Source organism: Oenanthe melanoleuca, chromosome 26 (genome assembly GCF_029582105.1).
Source record: "Oenanthe melanoleuca isolate GR-GAL-2019-014 chromosome 26, OMel1.0, whole genome shotgun sequence".
Classification (NCBI taxonomy): domain Eukaryota; kingdom Metazoa; phylum Chordata; class Aves; order Passeriformes; family Muscicapidae; genus Oenanthe; species Oenanthe melanoleuca.
This window is the reverse complement of record NC_079359.1, coordinates 5,532,702-5,538,701: the sequence shown is the minus strand read 5'-3', so window position 1 is coordinate 5,538,701 and position 6,000 is coordinate 5,532,702.

The window sequence follows — 6,000 nt, the reverse complement described above, 5'->3', positions numbered from 1 at the left end:
ACAGCCCTGGAGCACAGCCCTGGAGCACAGCCCTGGAGCACAGCAGGAGCACAGCAGGAGCACAGCTGGAGCACAGCAGGAGCACAGCAGGAGCACAGCTGGAGCAGAGCAGGAGCACAGCAGGAGCACAGCCCTGGAGCACAGCAGGAGCACAGCCCTGGAGCACAGCAGGAGCACAGCAGGAGCACAGCTGGAGCACAGCCCTGGAGCACAGCAGGAGCACAGCAGGAGCACAGCCCTGGAGCACAGCAGGAGCACAGCTGGAGCACAGCAGGAGCACAGCAGGAGCACAGCAGGAGCACAGCTGGAGCACAGCCCTGGAGCACAGCCCTGGAGCACAGCAGGAGCACAGCAGGAGCACAGCTGGGGCACAGCAGGAGCACAGCTGGAGCACAGCCCAGGAGCACAGCAGGAGCACAGCTGGAGCACAGCTGGAGCACAGCTGGAGCACAGCAGGAGCACAGCCCTGGAGCACAGCAGGAGCACAGCTGGAGCACAGCTGGAGCACAGCAGGAGCACAGCCCTGGAGCACAGCAGGAGCACAGCAGGAGCACAGCTGGAGCAGAGCAGGAGCACAGCAGGAGCACAGCCCTGGAGCACAGCAGGAGCACAGCAGGAGCACAGCCTGCCCCATCCCCTCCCATCCAGGGGATGGTGCTGCAGGACTGCGCAGCTCCCTGGGTGTCCCGAGAGGGTTTTCCGTGCCGGAGGCTCTGCCGTTCAGCTCCTCCAGAGCCCCGCGGTAGAGCTGCCATCGGCATCACTCCCTGGAGCACTTCTTTCCTGGCTGAGCAGATTCGGGCAGGAGCAGCTGGAAACTTGAGGGTACCCTGGCAGCTGGAAACCTGCTGAGGGAACCCTTCGTGTGCATTGGTGAAGACATTAAATACCACTGGTCCCAGCAGGGCCCCCGAGCAGTCCTGGGGAGCTGCCTAGGCCTAATGAGAGGGACTAATTTGGCACTGATTGTACAGCACTGTCTGTTCCTTAGGGAGGTGATCCCAGTGTCCTTTAACACCCACACTGAAATGTCTGGCCAGGGAGGGATGCTCTGTGCTGGGGGAGGCTGGTTTGGGATATGGCCCTCCTGAGGAGGAAGAACAGGAGCCCAGTGGGGTCCTGGGTTGCTCCATGGCTTGCTGGGGGCAGGGTTTGGAGCAGCCCCTCTGCAGGGTAAGGCCTGCTTGGTTTGTCCATGGGAAGTGACAGGAAAGGGTCTTCTTGTCCAGCACACCTGGACAGGATGGGCAGGGGACAAGATGGGGACACAATGGGATGGGGACACGATGGAGCCTCTTTCTGACCCTTGGCTCTGGACCTGCACTGGCTGCCATTCCCTCCCTGGAGCCCTCCATGTGCAGGGATGATGCTCCCAAGGGAGGAAGCTCTGCTGTTACCAGATTCCAAGTCCTTGTTCTCTGTTCCTGTGGGTTTGGATGCCACAGGGGTGTGGGTTCCTTCCCTGTGACCCCTGGCTGGGGTCCTGGTGTGAGCCCTCAGAGCTGGGCTCACTCTCCTGCACAGGACAGGGGTTCTGTGGAGGCTGGAGGGAGACACTGGCAGCTCACATTTCCTGGCTGAGCCACCCCAAAGGTTCCAGCTGGAAGTGCTGCCATTGGCACTGCAGGGAAGGAGACCTGGACAAGGGTGGAGTGTTCCCAAACCCAGCAGTGGTTCAGCTGTGGTGGGAGCTGAACCTCTCAAGATTTGGACAGTGGGTGCAGAGCTGCAGCTCCCAGGGCACTTCCCACCCACGGCACTTTTCCTGCAGGGAGTGTCTGGATGCAGGAGCTTGTCCAGCCTGACGTGGTCCTGTCAGCCACGAGCACAGCTGCATGGATGTGTCCACCAGACCACGATTTCCTGCCTCATCTTAATTCTGGAGCTGGCGACAAGAAAGGCAAACCAATGCCATGCAGCAGGATGGTGTCAGCCCTGCCCTGCCCTGCCCTGCCCTGCTGAGGGCAGGTCTGGGGATGCAGTGGGGGCTGGATCCCCCATGTGTGAAGCCTCATGGAACACAGCCTGATGCCACAGTGTGGGATTAACCCAAAACCTGCTGTGCCTGCTGCAGCTCCAGGTCTCCAAGGAGTTCTCTTTGAAGCCAGGTTGCAGCAGGGCAGCACCAGTTCAGTGAAAGGTGATGCTGTGTGTGCTGCTCTGGCAGCATCCTTGATCCATGGGAAAGATCTTGTTACACTACCAGGAGCTGTTTGATAAGGAAACCATCTCCACACCTGGGCAACTCAGCTGCCCAGTTTTTCTGTGTAAAAGGACTTTTGAGGTTTCTCCTCCCTGGCACCTGTAGAGGTCTAGGAGTCTGTCCAGGGGTATCCAAAAACTCAGAGAGAAAGGAACATGCTGAAATTGGAGCTATCCAGCCTGGAGAAGGGAGGGCTCTGGGGAGAATCTTAGAGCCTTTTCCAGTGCCTAAAGGGGCTCCAGGAGAGCTGGAGAAGGCCTTAGGACAAGGGATGGAGTGCCAGGACATGGGGGAATGGCTTCCCTCTACCAGAGGGCAGCCTTAGATGGGATATTGGGAATGAATTCCTCCCTGTGAGGCACAGGGAGCCCAGAGGAGCTGTGGCTGCTCCATCCCTGAAAGTGTCAAGGCCAGGTTGGATGGGGCCTGGAGCAACCTGGGATTGTGGCAGGTGTCATGGCAGGGGGTGGAATGGGATGAGCTTTAAGGTCCCTTCCAACCCCAACCATTCTGGGAGCCTATGGAATGAAATGTGAACAAAACCACAAACTCCCATTGCTTGCAGGCTCACACTGGTTTCCCTCAGCCTCCAGTGACTCGGGCTCCTCCTCGCCCTGGGCAGGCTCAGCCTCTGCAGCACATGCAGATTTGCATGACAGACCCAGAGGCTCTGACCTGGGAAGTTCTGTTACCCTGCACATGACATTTCCTCTCATTTCCTCGCTCCTGTGCAGGACCTGGCCCAAAGCTCCAGTCTGGCCAATTCCATTCCCTCCAGGATGGCCTGGGAGTAATTGGAGATTCCAGACATGGTGGCTTGTGCAGCACTTTTTTTTCCCTGTGCACACAGCTCTGCCTTTCTCCTCTTTTTGTGTACAGCCACCTGCCCTCTATGTGGCCCTTTTGATGGGATGGTGCTGCCTCAGAGAATCACAGAATCTCCTGAGCTGGAATTGATCCACGAGGATCAACCCCTGGCCCTGCACAGACCCCCCAACAATCCCACCCTGAGCATCCCTGGCAGTGCTGTCCAAGCTCTCCTGGAGCTCTGGCAGCCTCGGGGCTGTGCCCATTCCCTGGGGAGCCTGGGCAGTGCCAGCACCTCTGGGGGAAGAACCTTTTCTGATATCCAACCTAAACTCCCCTGACACCTCCAGCCTTTCCCTTGGGTCCTGACCCTGTCACAGAGAGCAGAGATCAGAGCTGCAGCCCCTGCTGAGGTTTGATCTCAGTTCTTTTTCTCCAGCTGAACAAACCAAGTGCCCTCAGTCACTCCTCATGTGATTTCCCCTCCAGACCCTTCCCCATTTTCTGCTTCCTCTTTGCCTGGTGCTGGTGCTGCTGCTGCTGCTGCTGTCGCTGCTCAAGGAGCCCCAGGTTTCTCTGCTGTCATTGTCCCCCGGAGCTCATCCCTTCCTGCAGCAGCCCCTTCCCCCCTGTGCTGCAGGGCAGGCAGGGCTGGGGGTTTCTGCCGCTGCCTCTCCCTGCCCACGCCCTGCTGCTCTGCCCTGGCGTGGCCTCTGCCCCCGCCCGCTGCTCGGGGAGGAGATGAAAGCCGAGCCCGGCGCTAATTTATAACCAGCTGGGAGCTCAGCTTTGGCAGGGCAGAGCACGCCAGGAGATGTGGCAATGCCCAGGGAGCTCACACTGCTTATCAAAGGATGCTTGAAAGGCTCAGCAATGCCAGGGGAGGGCTGAGTTGCTTCATTCCAGCAGAGGATAAACTCCTCTATTACAGGGACACGTGTGGGAGAAGGAGCTGAGAGCTGGATTTTCAACTCACAGCTCCTGGAGCCTTGTCCAGAGGGACCCAGGCTGAGGAGAGGGCACCTGGCTCAGCAGGGCTGCACCACCTCCTGTGCCACCTCCTGGAAAAGTGCCCAGAGAGCAGCTCATGCCTTCAGCACAATCCCAAACGTGACTCAGCCCATGGCCCCAGGAGCTGTGGGCAGCAGGAATTGTGGCCAGCACTGACCTGCTGCTGCCTGGCAGTGCTGACCTGACCATCCCTCCCTGCCCTGAGCCCTGGGCACAAGTGAGGAGCCAGCAGGGACCACAGGCATGGCTGCTCACATCCAAACTGGGCACAGGGCAGTGCCCAGAGCTTCCCTGTCACCCCCTGGCTCTGCTGTGAGGTGCCACTGTCCTGGCTGCAGGATTTGGATGGTCCAGGGTGGGAGGGAAGCACAAAAGGTCTCTGGGTCCTTTCCCTGCCCCAGTGCAGGATACTGTGACCCCTCAAAAGGGGTGTCTGTCTCTCCTCAAAGGCTCCAGTGTAGCAGCTCCATGGGGTAAAAGACACTTGCCTCAAACCATCAACAGTTCCTTTTTTCCCCCTCAGACTCCTCTTTTTCAGGGATAGGGAGGGTCCAGGGACTGTTCTCCCCATGAGCCCTCCCCAGTAGCCAGGACAGGGGAGAGTTGAGCTGCAGCCTCCTGCCCACGGGGCAGCACTGGCTGTGAAAGCCTGGGAGCCTTTGGGGCACTCCTGTTCCATCTGGGAAGGTGCTGTGCTGCTGCCCAGGCCATTTCAGCAGCTCTCTGAGGCTTTTTGGGTTTTTGGAGAAAAGTGTCCCACACTGGATCCTCTGTGGCTGCCTCGAGTGTGTGGCACCCCTGTCCTGGTGTCCCTGAGCTGAGGGAGGGTCCAGAGAGCAGCTCCAGCCCAGCCCAGGCTCCTCCACCACCAGCTGCCTCTCTAGCTTGTTCTGAGCTCTTCCACTCAGCTCTCTCCAGGACAAAGCCTGGGGCTTGTGCTACAAAAAACCCACTTCACCTTCCCTCCAGTTATTTCTGACACAGGAAAAACCCTGTGAGAACAAAAATGATGTCCCAGGCCACACAAGAGTCTGAGAGCAGGAGCTGTGGACACAAGCTGCTCTGAGGAGTGATGTCCCAAAGCAGGTGACTGGAGCCCATGGATGGAAGATGGATGGCCCCAGGACCCCAGATCAGTCCCTGTGCCTCTTGTTGTGATGACTCTTCCAGTGCTGCTGAGCAGGGCAGACCCTCAGGACACCATGGCTGGGTGGGAGTCCCCTTGCCAGTGTTTCCTTGTCCCAGCCACTCAGACAGGACTTCTCATCCTGGCCAGTGTTGAAAAAGTGCCCTAGTTGCAAATGTGTCTCTCTGCCTTCCCACGGCCTGGGCAGATGCTTTGGATGCCACGTGCTGTGCCAAGAACAAGAAGTTTCTCTTTCCAAGGAGGTTCCCTCCTCCCAAGGCTGCTGCTGGCCTGCAGCAAGGGGCTCTTTCCTCTCTTATTCAGTTCCCCATAAGGGCAGGAAATTCCCAGGACATGAGACCTCAAGTTGAATATGGAGTAGAAGTGTCTGGAAAACTTGTGTTATGCCCCATTTCTGACCAGAAGTCTCGAAATTTTATTGTATTTTGTCAAACCAAGTTAAACCAGAGGTTAAAACCCATTCAGGACTGCTGCTATTCAATCACTTCTGAAACCACCTCCTTGATTCTTCAGAGCAAACACTGGACAAATGTCAGCCTGGTGTGATTACAGGAGGAGCACAAGGCACTCTGATCTACAAAAGGAATGTAAGATTTCCTTTTCAGCCACCCCTAAGCAGCAGAGCAGTCCCCAATGAGGTAATTTTATTGGGATTACCTGTGTATTCCAGCCTCAGCAGCTGCAGTGTCTGTAAAGCACAGAGAAATTGTTCCTGGGTGCCACAGAAGGGATGAACCTCCTCTGCAGCTTCCACTGCCCAGCAGGAGCCTTGAGTCTGCAGAAATGGCAAAAAACCACAATAAGCCCCTGAATCAGCTGTGTTTTGTTGTCC